At 33.2% G+C, this 16,344-nt stretch overlaps 1 protein-coding gene across 3 annotated transcripts in view; it reads right to left on the bottom strand.

The window, feature by feature from the left end:
- Window positions 1-16,344, bottom strand: part of LOC111056323 (ras-related protein Rab-37) — a 104,533-nt gene that overhangs the window by 78,662 nt on the left and 9,527 nt on the right. The window contains exon 1 of one of the 3 annotated variants that reach the window (XM_022343690.2): window positions 5,534-6,739. The exons of the other annotated variants lie outside the window; for them this stretch is intronic. The gene's annotated coding sequence lies outside the window, so the exon portion shown is untranslated. Of the gene's footprint in view, window positions 1-5,533; window positions 6,740-16,344 lie in introns of those variants that run through there. 3 annotated transcript variants of the gene reach the window in all.

Below are 16,344 nucleotides of genomic sequence, written 5' to 3'. Positions count from 1 at the left end.
AAGTGAAATGTTGGGGGATACTTCATAAAACAGTGGTGTAAAAGAGAAAAAGAGAGGATGCGATAGACGTTAGAAAATTATGGTACAATAAGAGAGGTGAATTCATTTATTTACCAAAGAAGTAAAAATATACATAAAGTGATATGTAATGATAAAAAGATGGAAGTAGGAAAGGACTGGTGGAGAAAGAGAGATGGGAGATGAGGGAGATAAGTGAGATGGATGATGGAAGAAGATGGAAAGTTTGGGATGTGGATAAAAAACAGTCGATAAAGAAGAAGAGAAGAGAAACTATAGGGAAAACAAATGATGTAAAAAGATGGAAGGATTGAAAGCGTAAATGACAGATAGCGATGAAAAATAATTGAGAATTGATTCGAGGAAAATCATAGGAAAAAGATGGAAATATCAGAGAAGGAAATAAAAAGATGGAATGATGAGAGAAGGAAATGAAATATGCAGAAGGAGGATCGATAAATAGATGGGAAATTCAGGGAGAACGATCCAGGTGGCTATAATGGAAAAATATTTAAAGATCATGGGAGGATTGGACTTTTATAGAAAAAGAAAAGAAGATTATCAAAGAAAGGGTTCAAACGTGTAATAGAGAGACACTCTTATAGATAATGTCATGGATAATGACAGGAAAATAGGAAAGAAAACGCAGAGAAATGGAATGGTTTAAAAGGAGTTGAGATAGGGAATGATTGGGAGAAAGAGCGAAAAGGAGCAAAAATAATACAGGGAGCAGTCGTTATGAACAACTAATGAAAGTTTATGAGAAAGCTTAGAGCCGTCTGTTTGGTCACGTTCTCCGTCGAATGGCTTTATTTTACGCCTGTCTATTGCAGCCTCAATCTAGCCAAGCAATGCAGGCTCAATTTGAAGAAAGTTTTAAACAGGTATCACCTTTTTTGATCTCAAGTCGGTAACTGAGATTTATGGTGCATGGTTGGGAATGATCGATAAGAAAATATAAGAGGGATTACAATGGAACTTTCCTATAATTTCCATTTATATCGTATAAGAATAATTCCTTCATAACTTTTAGGCGTAAGAATTATAACTCTCATACGTCCACAATATGGGATAACCTACGAGACATGAGTCAATACTGACAACTTACAAATAATAAGAAATGTCTTGTAATCTTCATACTTATGAGCATGCATGAATTTCCAATACAATAATATTCATTTATGAAATGAATTTATTCTAAGAATCAAGTAACCGATTGATACATAAATCATATATTTGTAGTCAATTTATCATTATAGAGTTAAAGCTTTCAGATTTCAATATGTTTTAAGAATGAGACCGTATTCTTTTGGATTAGCACAAATATGCTGACAGTAAAATATAATTGGAATTGGAATTTTCTGTTTGAAAATACTTGAATTTGAACTTTAGATAAAAAACAAATTCTCACAGCCACTTATCACCAAGAAATTGAGGTACTGAGGAAAAATATAATTGGAATTGGAATTTTCTGGTTGAAGATACTAGCATTTGAACTTTAAATAAAAAACAAAAACAAATTCTCACAGCCACTTATCACCAAGAAATTGAGGAACTGTTTAAGCCTGCTCCACCACGATCAATATTTCTATTGAACTGAAAGGTTATACATCGGGCAACAGAATGTTCCGTGAGAATAGAGCCATATTATTGGTAGTTGGTTCGCTGATGGTTGACTTATCAATGCTAGTCCATTATTGGTCAAGTCAAGACACGCCCACAGTAGGAAGAGCATTCAAACTACAACCAAAGTACATTAAAAACACCACTTTCCATCAACACTTCATATTCTGCTGATATCCAATGATTAACTTTCTAGTTTACTATGGATTGATAATGGGGCAGCAACCGAAACTAGTTTGTCATATTTTTTTCAAATAAATGGTTATGATAATAATTTTAAACCCTTAGATTCAATTGAGATATACACTGAATCACCTTTATTGAAACGGAATTTATGCTTCGGATTCTTCAGTCTAGGAGAAGATTAAAGATATAAAATTATATTTTACGGGATTACGTACTGTAGTAAGTTTGCCTTGAAGATTTGAAAATTGAATCAGAGAAATATTGTATTTTTCAAGATTTTTTCAATTATGGTCGAGATAAAGTTCGAAGGTAATTTGAACTTGCAAACGTGAAAGATAACAATAAATTTGAATCGTAGTAAGCTTAATGTAAACAACAGAGTACAGAAAGATAAAAATACAATTGTCCTAACAGAGATTTAATTGGATTCCGAGTCTTTGTAAGCTTTGGAGAGAGCTCGAGCTCATTTCATTTGTGCTCTTGAAAAGAACTCCACACTCCCCCCTCTTACCACAACTGTTACATCCTTTTAATTCTATTGCAATATTTACATAAGTTAGTAAATACTTTTTCAAGAATTCAAGAATACGTGTTTAATGAATGAGTTCTGTAACTGATTTTCCCTCCTCATTTTCTTGAAATATTTACGTAAGCTTATGAATATAAGCTTATAGAGCTATAATATAATATAGCTTATATAAGCTATTATATCATAGAGTTCAGGATTTGTGTCTTTATCACTGGCATACGGTCATGTGAGAAGAAACTGGCAAAAGAAACACTGCTTCAGTTACGAAGATCACAAAAATATTATTCAATATAATACTTGTAATAATAATACTGTAGTCCATATCTGAATAGAATGCCTCTTACATTATTCTCCTTGTTACTGGCTGTTCAAAATCGCTGCTTTCCTATTGGTTCGCTCGTGATGGGTCAAACTTTCTATCACTCAACTCCTATTGGATATTGCCATTACGACAAGATAATCTCTGCTTTTCAATTGGGTTAGCTCACAATAGGCTGAATTTTCTGTCACTCAACTCGTATCGGGTGTCACCATGACAACGAAATCGCTGCTCTTTCATTGGTTAGCATCTGATAAACTCAATTCTATCCCCTCATAATAATAGAGTGGATATTTGTATTTGTATGGCTTGTCCATGGAAGAATTAGATGATTATTTATTTGGTAAGGTAAATATTCCCCCCCCCCCCCAGCAATCTCTTTCTCACCGAACACTATAGACTCTCCCGCACTCTTCCAACCGCACTCTTTCTCAGTCTATCTCAATCATTCTCAGTGAGTCACGATCTCATTTTCTAATCCTCAAATCATCAACAACTAAACTTTATAGTAAATCATTATAAAATGGAGTCCATACGCACATAAGCGAGAATTATATGTTGCAGACGACATAAATAAGAAGGTGTCATTTCCACCATATCCTCTCTTTCTCTTCCCTCTTTCACACAATCAAACCAACTCTCATCAGAGAATAAATATTGTCTATTAATGTATTCATAGGTGATTTATTAAGTATTATTTGCTCTATGCTCTCATTTTTCTACTCTCTCTCTCTCTCTCTCTCTCTCTCCTCTCTCTCTCTCTCTCTCTCTCTCTCTCTCTCTCTCTCTCTCTCTCTCTCTCTCTCTCTCTCTCTTACACACAAATAAATCCTACATCCAGACCTTCATACTATTGAAAAATGCTATTCAGCTTTACCCCTAACTGAATAATAAATCGATTCATTCCGCCTTATCTCCTTTCATATTGTCAACCTGTGTCTCTAATTTATAACATATATAAAAGAAGACCGTAATAAGAGAAGACCTTACATTATACAATATTCTACACTATAGAAATAGAAGAATGAAATGATTTTTTATTGTTGACACAGCGAAGCTTGATCAGTAACGCCCCACCACTTAATCACAAATGAATATCAATAAGTACTACAAGAGACTAACAAATTTCAAGTCATGTTAAGATATTCAAGAAATAAGGTCTAATTCAATTTTCTACTTTGTTGACTCTTGTCTGTTGCAAGTTGCAACTAAGTAACTAACTACCGGAGGCCATACGACTGACTTGTCAAGTTGTACTTTACGTGAAATCCTCTCATGTGAAGCAAGTTGTGTATTGACTTCGCGGGACTTTGCCAGACTATGCTAAGCCGTTCCACGCTGCTTCAACAAATAGTAACTTTTGTAACTTTAGTAAGTTTTATAACTCAATAGCAAGTTTGTTAGACAACTGGGATCAGCCGATTAGTCATAAATCAAACATTACCGACGGTATAAAGCTTCGGTTGGAGTTTGATAATGTCAGATTTTAGTTGGTGAGGTGCTCATCTATCAAAATTAACAACCGTGGCGTCTAGACATTCTGCAACATGGAATCATACGACGCATGATCACAGAATGGGATGAGAACGTTCATCAATTAGCTATCAAAGATATAACTGCTTGATATTAATTGAAAAATTGGGTTCTCGTTCACTTTATTTCTAGGGATACCTAATGTAGTATATGATGATAGTTTTTCAATAAATCACAGTATCCTCTATTGTTTTCTCTGAGATCATGTAATGAGGTCATTACAATGTCATATTTGACTTCCAGAAACAAGGGTTCTAGTTACTCCATTTTAAAATTCTATAGATGAATATAATTGATTGAGAGAGTGTTGGTAGAATACGTAGATTTAATATACACAAGAGTTAAATTCAAAATAATCAGAAATTTACAATAGACCTAGTGAATCTCATTATTGAGATTGTCTGTCATGAGGAAACAAAGTATGGATCAACAATAAGAGGAATTGGACATCATCATAAATTAATTCCAGATAAATCGAATTACAGTAATAATTTTAAAATCATCAAGTTACTGTACCGTAGCCTTCATAAGAACTCATATCATAGAAAATATACTTATGAACATTGGTTTGTATGATCATTTAATGGTTGTTGATTGATTTGGCATGGATTGAAAAGATTCTATATGTTACATACATGTGGAATAATAAAATAGAATCGAACATTTTATTTTTGACCTCTGGTCAACATGTAATCATATTGCTAGTTGTATGTAGTATACGATCAAGAATGATGTAATTGTAACAATCTTAATCTCACTAGTTTCCAATCTGTAAATCTCATTCCATCAGTATGAATCATAATTGAAAGTAAAAAGCCCAGATTCTCAGTGATATGAAATTGTTATTAATTGAAACTTACTAGGACAATTTAAATCTAGAAAGAGATTGCTAAAATTATGAGCTTTTTTTGCTCAAAGACCCCTTCTCAACTATCATTAAAGGCTGACAGTTTGAGTTGAGATTTGATGTGAGATTCAGAAACAATTCATCTTTGTCAATAATATCACGAGAATCCCTTGCTAAAATTATGAGCTTTTTTTGCTCAAAGACCCCTTGCTAAAATTATGAGCTTTTTTTGCTCAAAGACCCCTTCTAAACTATCATTGAAGGCTGACAGTTTGAGTTGAGATTTGATGTGAGATTCAGAAAAAATTTATCTTTGTCAATAATATCACGAGAATCGGCACCAATATCTCGCGACTCAGTGATCATTGAAGGAATTGAACAGCAATAACACAATGTATAATCAATGAAGTATCAACAATCCTAAATTAAACAGGAAAAATAATTGTAATGAAATAAAAATTTGAAGAGATATATTCACCTTGATGAGTGATGAATTTCTACTGCCACAAAATTCGATGATTGGGGAAATTTATTCAAATTATGCTCTTCGATAATTTTCAGAATTGCTCCAAAATCTCTTCAATGAGATAGACAACAAGGTGGATTGGTCAGCGAATTTATTGATGATGCACTGTTGAATCAGATTCAGTATTTCTGTTCGAACATCAATTTTTAAGCCCCATTCACTTAACAACACTATTTTAAATCAACTTTATTGAATTGACTTTATTAAAAAACTGCTATTCAAGTAATGATCTCACTAGAGCTTTTTGATTTCACACCAGAAAGATTTTGTAATAGCCTTTTCACTCTCCAATTGATTTATGCCAAACGATCAATGATATCAATTCTAAATTGAAGAATATAATATACTCGATAAAAGTAATAAAATATATTATTTTCCACGATTCTTTAAATTAGGCTATTTTGATATATTTCCTCCACTACGGAGAGAGCACAAACATTTTCACTTCATTATAATATTGTCAAGGGATAAACTATCAATTTCACTCCTATAAGTTTCGTACTAAATGTTCATTCTGGAAAAATGATCACAAAACACAGCTTACTTGACAGATTGTCCTTTCATATATTTCCACAATATCATGAAATTGTGTAGCTCAAAACTCAAGATTTCCCTTTCACTATGACAAATATAAATTCCTGCCAAAAATGTTTAAACTGACAAAACTCACACGAGAAAGTAATCCGATAGTACAAAGTTTAAACGGGTCGAAACCTGTCAAATTTCTAGTATAAAGTTTAGTGAAGGTACAATCACTTCTCGTGGAAAATTTTGTTTTTGTAAAGTATAATCAAAACTTCGATTTCACCGTGATAAATTTCCGTAAACAATGTTTACTTTAGCAAATTAACCACGATAAACACGTGAAATGATGCACTGAATCTCCCTAAACAATTACTACTTGCCCTATACAATCTTTAATAGAGTTTGGACCGAATATACTGTTAGTTCCTTGTTGAACTTTTTCTCCAAATGTTCATCTTAGCAAAATTAACACTTAAGTCGATGTAAAGAATTTCACTAGACATTTACAACCAAACATTAAACAAGTTGTACAACTTTACAACCGATTTTAGACATTAAGTACAGTGAAAGATCCACCAGAAACGCGTGATCATATTCGGGAAAGTCGGAGAGACGCTTGAAGGCATGTAGCGTCGCGACGCTTCAACAACCAACTAAGGGCGTCCGCGTCGTTGCAAATATTACGTGTTTGTGCGCATGCGTAGAAAGGAAGACACTTGGCAACAGGTGGCTGTGGGGTCTCTTTAACGGTGGGGGGGGGGAGTTTGGTTCAAAATGAATAGATAGTTTGGAAAATAGAGCAAAGCTATTTAATTAGAATTATTGAATCATCTACGTTGATCATAGAGAAAAGATAGCATAAGATAGCGATGATAAATTATGTCATATTTCCTCTATGGTTCATCTATGATTCAATTCTGAGCTATCTATATTATATATAAATGCGAAATGGCACTCACTGACTCACTCCCTCACTCACTCACTCGCAGAACTAAAAATCTACCGGACCAAAAACGTTCGAATTTGGTTCAGTTGACCCTTTAGAGGCGCACTAAGAACGGATTTGGAAAAATTTCCAAAGATACGCCCAAAATCTACATTTTCCAGCGTTTTCTTAGCTTTATCGAGAACAAATGAACAGAAAATGTTCAAATTTAATACAAAAGCTGAGCTAGGGTGTAATGATGTTGTGTTAGAAGGAATTCGCAATAAAATCAAAGATACGCCCAAAATTAGCGTTTTTTTGCTTTTTCTCAGATTTATCTAGAACAAATGAACAGAAATTTTTCAAATTTAGTACAGAAGCTCAGTAGGGTGTAATAATGTTGTGTTAGAAGGGATTTGCAATAACGTCAAAGATACGCCCAAAATTAGCGTTTTTCCAACGTTTTTTTTTTCCTTTTCTCAGATTTATCGAGAAAAAATGAACAGAAATTGTTCAAATTTAGTACAGAAGCTAAGCTAGGGTGTAATAATGTTGTGTTAGAAGGAATTTGCAATAACGTCAAAGATACGCCTAAAATTAGCGGTTTTTTGCTTTTTCTGAGATTTATCGAGAAAAAATGAACAGAAATTGTTCAAATCTAGTACAGAAGCTAAGCTAGGGTGTAACAATGTTGTGTTAGAAGGAATTTGAAATAGCGCCAAAGATACGCCCAAAATTAGCGGTTTTTTGCTTTTTCTGAGATTTATCGAGAACAAATGAACAGTAATTGTTCAAATTTAGTACAGAAGCTAAGCTAGAGTGTAATAATGTTGTGTTAGAAGGAGTTTGAAATAACGCCAAAGATACGCCCAAAATTAGCGTTATTCTCAGCTTTTCTGCGTTTTCTCAATACTTTGACTTTCTGATAGAATGAAGCATGCTCAAATGAAAAATGCAGGTGAGCGAAGCGAGCCCACTGATCTCATTTTTGGACGATGCAGTCGGGGGTCCAGGGGGCAGAGCCCTCTGGTTAGACAGATATGGCGAGCCTGACGGCTAGTAAATAATATAGGAGTTAATAAATTTGTCCACAGATCATTCATCATCAACGGTTTTCATAACATCAGCTGGATGAATTGACAAATTTTGGGAAATTGGAGACATAATAATGGATCAATTTCTATTTAGAGTTATTCATATATTAGTTGTTATAGTATTCATATTGCACGAGTATTTATTATTATGTAGAAGCTATGATCAGTTTTCCAATCAATGCAGCATGCAAACTCTACATGGGAAATACTTGAAACTCTATGTGCCGGTTGTACATAGAGTGTAACCAATCAAACCAATCAGAAACCAATCAACCAACTTGAAACCAATCAGAGAAGCCGTCTTTTCAAAAACGCCTTCTCTGATTGGCTCTCGTGAAATTAATCATGGTTAAAATTTAACCGGCTGTTGTGCAACCGGGCCTTTGATTGATAGTTATTGTATTTATATTTTGTGTACCTACATTTCCATTGAATTTAGTAATTTGTTTTGTAATGTTATGACTAATAAATTTAAATCTGAATAATATTCATAGCAGCAAACTGTTGTAAGTAGAAAATAGATCAAGATTATTCTATTTTCACGAAGAATACTGTTATAGGCATTGTCATATTGACACTTTTTTGTTGATTTGTCTTTCCTTCTGGTCTTTCATTTTATAAGTTACCCACTACAGTGTGGCTCAATGTGTGGATATTGATTGGGAAATAATTTTAAATGGCTATAATTTTATGATCTAGTATGTTGTAATATTGGTCTGAAGACTCATGATGACCATTGACCAACACCTCGACGACAGAGCTTTTTTGACAACATTGTAGAATAGAATGAAACCACTAAAGAAAATGATCGAATACCTCTTTTCCATTGTCGGACTCTCGGGCACCTCAATTTGTATGGACTGAGGAATAAAAGTGGAAAGTTTCAAATATTCTTCGAGCTGTTCAGAGTAGTTCAATACAATCTTCTTGGGAGAGAATCCATAGTTTCCAAATCTAACTTGAAAACTATCAATCTACCTCTTTCTAATAAATTTGGGACTGATCTTGAGGTGCGAACAAAACGAGTGGATCGCGGTGTAGATTTCGGATTCGATCAATGCCACTTGATAGCTGGCAATGATAAAAACTTTTGAAGTCATTATGCTTAATATATATAGATGTAGCATAATAATTATGAGTAGAATAGTTTTGGTCCAAGCATTTTGTTCTATCCCAATTATATTCAAATAATCTGTTTATCTGTAATTGTATCCAGAAATTAATAAATAAATAGATATATAGAAGGTCGATCGCGAGCGTGACCTAAACTGAAAGTAAAACATAGACCTGTCCGTTCTGTTCGAACCCTAGAGCGAATAGGTAGAATTCACAAATGCCGTGTGTGAGCCAATAAACCTTAGTCTACTTTTTATATACAACCGGCACTCATTCTAATGCCATTATTGCATCAAATGATCACAACCACAAGTAAATTCATGAAGTCCTATACACATATGTATGGGAACCCTTGAATAAGTTGGAGACTGTTGTAGATATAATACTGTAACTTCCAGGATAAGTTATTGGTCAAATGCTCCACCTTTTGACGTACAACTGAATTTCAACCCCTCATAAGTGGGTGACTTAGGGGTTGTAACTCGAATATTTAAATGTAAACACCCATTGTGTGGTACAATAATTTAAAGGCCTTTTTTAGAACAAGAAAGACAACATCAATTAGAATGTTTAATGATACTTGTATCCAAGATGGCGGCCGATTGAAGTTTTAGTTTTTAAAGAAATGAGGGGATGTAATTCAAATGTTTTGAATGTAAACACCCATTGTGTGATACATCTTTTTAAAGGCCTTTTCAAAACGAGAAAAATGACATCAATGAAAATGTTCTATGATACTTTCATCCAAAATGGGGGCTGATTGAACTTAATCAATTATTTACTTATAAACTAAAACGTCAATCAGCCGCCATTTTGGAAACAAGTATCATAGAGCATTTTTATTGATGTCATCTTTCTTGTTTCTGAAAGGCCTTGAGAGTGATGTACCACTCAATGGGTGTTAACATTACTATAAAATTATAAATTTTATAATATTTGAGTTACAACCCCTCATTTCCCTAAAAACTAAAACTTCAATCAGCCGCCATCTTGGATACAAGTATCATTTAACATTCTAATTGATGTTGTCTTTCTTGTTCTAAAAAAGGCTTTTAAATAGATGTACCACACAATGGGTGTTTACATTTAAATATTCGAGTTACAACCCCTAAGTCACCCTCTTATGAGGGGTTGAAATTCAGTTGTACGTCAAAAGGTAGAGTATTTGATCAATAACATATCTTGGAAGTTACAGTATTATATATCTACTACAGTCTCCAACTTATTGAAGGGTTCCCATACATATGACTCACTCTGTATAGTTCCCTATATCCCGTGTTTCCCTCCTTGGAATCCACTGCCCAAGATTATGTATAACAGCACATATTACTATATAAAGCCAAGAAAAAGCATCCCATATAGGTTACCTACCACTTCAGGGCGTTAAAATCGAGATTATAATACATTTCAGACGCATCAATCTTGTTACTCTTCTACCGTAGAAAAAAAAGAATGTCAAATTTTCCCTGTTCCAATTTTCCTTCCTGAAGAGCTGTTGCCGAAAGCTCTCCTTTTCTGGATTCTCTCTTTTCCCTCTTTTGTATTTTGTCAGGAGGGAAAAGTGATAAATTGAACTTTTTGCCAGATCATCGACTCATGTGCCATATTAATGGCGTTCTGTCCACAAAGTCACATACAGTGCTTCATCTTTTTTCCTCCCAGAGAAAATGTATTTTATCCTTCTCCTTCCGATTCTGAAGGGACATTATCCCTGGATTCTCCAGCACCTGGTGTTGAATTTATATTATGACTGACCAAAATTATCACTCACAGATCATGTGAGGTAATTTTTCATACCTGAAAAGTACATATTTGGGAAGAACATTTTTGCTAACCACATTGCACCATGGCACTAAAGATAGAGAGGCTTTTCCGACAACTTACGGAATGGCGATAATCTATATTTTAATAAAAGAAGGAACTGGCTTATTAGTACGGGCACAGAACACAGCAGTATTATTTGCTGTATTCTGTGGTACGGGATTCACGAATGACGCATCATCACTTCTGAACTACTGGACTGATTAACATGAATATTTCCGAAATTTTAGATTCTCAATTTACCGAGGATGGTTATGTAGGATCTTATATTTCAAAATAAGACTTCCTAATTCACTTCATAAGCTTTTGTTTATTCTCGTTAAGCTGCGTCTACACCAAGGTTATTACAAAATGTTAATAACTTAATCCTTATAGATTCTATTAGATTGAACGGAGCACGACAAACACATAATTATGTTCATCATATGTATGAAAAGTTATGTTCAATCTAATAGAATCCGTAAGTATATTAATAATAGAATAGAATCTAAAAGTTATCAACATTCTGTTAATCTATTAGATTGGACAGAAGTTGACAAACACACATGTTCACCATGTGTATGATAAGTTATGTTCAATCTAATAGAATCTATAAGGATTGAGTTATTAAAATTTTGTTAATAACTTTGTTCTAAACGCAGCTTCAAGATAACATTATTATTTGAGCCCAATTAATGATTACTTTTGCCAGATTTGTTACTTCAACCACGGAATAAGCATAAAGTGTGTTTCTTTCCTCTGTGCTCCAACTAAGGTACCTAGAATACTTATACCTAATTCTAGGTACATTGATTTCAACGAATACTATTTCAAACACCTGATAATGAAATCACGCATGTTATTGTATTTACCATGAATTAGAGTTCAACCGCACTGGATAATAACTTGCAAAATAAATTATCTCCTACATTCGGCCATTCTTTTGGTTGGGTTTCCCTCAAGTCACACATTCACTTTCACTAAATAAAACAAACAATTTGAATTCTTCAGATTTCCAATGAAACTTGAACAATCAGATATAGCAGCATTTGATTCTCAACCTTGTTGGCTCCATCGCGTTCCCAACGTTTTCTCAATCCTCTTCAGGACAACGTTTTCTCAAACCTCTGCGTCTTCTGGACAGACGCACTTCCTCCCTGCCAGATAGCCATGCTTCTGCAGTTTCGGACAGACGTGCTTCTTCCCTGCCAGACCTCCATGTCTGCAGTTGTAGATAAGCCACGCTTCCTCCCTGCCAGATGCTATATGATACAAATGTATACATGTAAATACAGAGTTAGCAATAAAGTATGGATGATTTGAAATAGCAGTTACACATTGATTTTTATTTGAATCAAAACTTCGCTAAGCCACTGACTGCATTGCCCAACCATAAAATATTTAAAGCTGATTGTGGGAATGAACAGGCTAAACATTCTCCTCCTTGTCTGCAAAGAGAAGAAAAAGAGGAACAAAAACTATCAGTAGAGACCTATCAGGATCAGAATCTAATTTCTAAGGTTTATTCAATAATAATCACAGACTAAAAGACAGTTCAAGTAACTTATTTAAAATTATAAATATAATTGACCGAACGAAGTGAGGTCTAAGATTCAAGTCGACGGTTTGGCATTTCTCTAAATTTTTAAATATTTATATGTTTATATATTTATAAGTTTATATATTTATATGTTGCGCATTTACGGCGAAACGCGGTAATAGATTTTCATGAAATTTGACAGGTATTCCTTTTTAAATTGCGCGTCGACGTATATACAAGGTTTTTTGGAAATTTTGCATTTCAAGAATAATATAAAAGGAAAAAGGAGCCTCCTTCATACGCCAATATTAGAGTAAAAATCAGACTATAGAATTATTCATCATAAATCAGCTGACAAGTGATTACACAGATGTGTGGAGAAGCCAGTCTATTACTGTATTTGTATAAGGTCTATAGTTTCAATCAAAGACATTAAAGAGGTATGCATCTTTAAGCTGGGTTTACACCAAAGTTATTAACAAAATGGTTATAGCTCAATCCTTTTAGATTCGATTAAATTGAACGGGAGTTGACAAACACATATGTTCATCATGTGTATGATAAGTTATGTTCAATCTAATATAATCTAAAAGGATTGAGTTATTAACATTTTATTAATAAATTTGGTCTAACCGCAGCTTTAAGGTCTTTGGTTTCAATATTTTGTTTTGAAGTCATGGTATTATTATGCGTGCCCATCAGTATCAATATTCTCACATTCGAAAAAACTAATTTAATAGGTGAATAAAAATAAACAAATGAACTAAATAATGCTGGAGAAATTATAATATTTTTGATTCTAAAAAATTAATTTTCATCAGATAGAAAGATCATCACTGAACTGGATGAATTATATCATATGAAATACAAATTCAAACGTGAACTGAGTTTGTTAACATTTAAAACAGTTGACATCTGGTACTTGTGGATGAGAATACTGCGTGAGGTCTACTGTTCACAGAGCTACTAGTTATGTAATGAATTTTAATCAAAACACTAATGACGTTTCTTACAGCTTACAATGAGTTGCTTCCAACCAAATTTTAAGAAAGCTCAACAATTAGATCACGGTACTTAGGCTACTCTAGAAACAACGCTCTGTCCAATGTTTGTTGAGATTACCGATGTATTTGACCCCATGGAATGGAGTATTCTTCATGAATTTCTTGAAATGAGAGTTGTCTCTATTATTTCATCTCAATAACTTGAAAGAAACCTCTCATTTCTAATGCCAATTGATCAATTAAAGTAATACATGCCATTATAAGGAGTATAGTAGTAGTATTACCGTTATTAATAATTCTCTCACTTATTGTAAGTTCAAATGAGCTCACCACTTTCTATTTTGACAACTGGCACGCATTGTCAATTATTTTTCAAATTCGTGATAGATTTTGAATCTTTCAAATTCCTACTATTTATTCAATCACTTATATATTCTGAAAAGAGGAAGAAGAAGAAGAAAAATAGAACAACGTTTCTCACAATCCACAATAAACAAAGGATCTTCAAATTCACCCCAAATATCCAATAATAATCCATCAGCTGAATCACTGAGCCAACAAAAAAACTCATAATGTTTATCTTCATTCATAGCATGACAGAAAAGTAACTTGATTGATACCTTAATCATTTGAAGATCTTTACTAGGTTAAAAGCTACATGAACTGAACAGTATTCATAATATATTCAGTTCGGTAATAATAGCCTATTATTGTGCCTCTACTAATATTACAGTTCTATACTAATAATTAATACGGTTCTTCAACATAACTTTATGGTGAACAAATATAAGTACCGTAGGTACTCATAGTTTAGCAAAAGCTGAAAGTCCATTTTTTAGCAAACTTGCGTTAGATCACACAATGAATTTATCCAAAACATAACATAGGATTTGAAATCAAAATCAGAGCTTTCTATGACATCCTTTATAAGAAACTAATTATTTTCCATGAACGGGTAACCTTCAAAAAGCAATATTCCAGCTTCACTGTAAACAGAGTGCTTGTTACATCAGGTTTGTTTTCCCAATTATTTTCTTGTCCATGTAACATGAGAGATAACAACAAAACAAGAAATTCTATTTTTCATCCACTGTTAGTCTATGCTGGGAAGTGGGTACTTGTGACATAACAACATTTCACCAATTAACTGCAAGAAACTTGCTCCTGGGTAACGAACACGAGCATTTTTTATCAAAAAAGTCCTGCCCTTTACTTCCAAATAAATGAATTGAAGAAGAAAATGTGATTGTGATTGTTTAAAAGAGGAGAACTCTGAATTCAATCACAGAGTAACATTAAAAATGTTTGCCTTACATTTTCAATCACATTCTACAATAATTGATGCCTCAGAAGCATTGATCTTCTGCGATTCAATTTTTTGAAGTTTTACATGGAAAAATGGCTCAATATTCCTCCAGATATTCTTTTGAAAACTCGCATTTTTATATCGATGGAATTTAATCTTCTGACATTTGGTATTCTTTAAGAAGTTTAGGTACTTACCTTGTAATCTGTTTTTTTTATTAGTTTTGTCAACATCTGATCGAAATTATTAGGATCGTATTTCTTATGTATATGATTGAATCTGATACAGGTCTAAAGTAAGTTGAGTCATCAACCACTTCTTGCAATTTTCTGGAATGATTTATTTTATTTTTAGAATGATAACATTCTTAGAGCAGATCAACAGATTAATTTCATAAGGAATTAGATTTATCCAATTATAATATTCTCATTAATACATAGGACACTCGTCATGAATCAAAAATGTATGCAGGGATATTTCATGGAGACGATGAAAAATTAAGCAATTGTCAGAACTTACCAATCAAAAAACGAAATACGGTACATTTTATTCGCTCTCATACAAGCATAAGCATGTTTTAACATACCAAGACACTTAATTAAGATCATTATAGATAAATTGGGCCACAATGCGAGACCATCACTACCAGAAATCTCTTTCAGAGCAACCTTCAAGAAAATTTCATATCATCTTACAAATCTTATTAATTTACCTTTATACATACAGAATTTCCACAGCATATCTGGTTCTAGAGTGGAATTTGAACCCTCAAATTAATTAAGATAGAATTTTTCGTTTACTGTCCTATGCATTTGCTGAATGCTCCATGGCTCAAATCATAAGAGGGTATTATTGAATACAATTCGAAATAATGTGTAATACTTGATTTGAAACAGATAAGGTCATGGTGGTCATCTTATCTTTATCGCGATAGCTTCAAAATAGAACAATATTTTTATTTCCCTGTACCTCCTTTAGCTGGTATGTCAACTTCTAATAATAGGTACCGTAGTAGTAATATTAGGCTACCATCAGTAGAACAAACCCTTTTCAATAATATACAGTAATATAATGATTTAAATGATAATAATATACAGTAATATGAAATTACATTTAGATAGATATTGATTATGATAAGACATTATACTTTACACATTTCAGTCAACTTGAAAATGTGACCGGTGTGGTCACGAAACCTTGATCGTGTACTAAATAAAACAGTGTAGTTTTTGAACTAGAGTGAGATTAATTCATTCACTTCATACAGTATTAGATATGCATCTAAATAAAAATAGAAATCTGAGTACGGTTTACAACTTGTTTTGGCTATATGTCATTATCATAGCAAGGGATTGGTTAAATAAATAAAATAGAATAAAAATTGTTTAGTTAATTTTAAAAAGGCTAAGTACCCTTTATTTTTATAAAAGGCTGAGTATTTCTATTTTTATTC

The sequence above is a fragment of the Nilaparvata lugens genome, chromosome 10 (assembly GCF_014356525.2).
Source record: "Nilaparvata lugens isolate BPH chromosome 10, ASM1435652v1, whole genome shotgun sequence".
NCBI lineage: Eukaryota > Metazoa > Arthropoda > Insecta > Hemiptera > Delphacidae > Nilaparvata > Nilaparvata lugens.
Note: the sequence above shows the minus strand (reverse complement) of the source record. Positions and strands in the feature narration are given on the sequence as shown.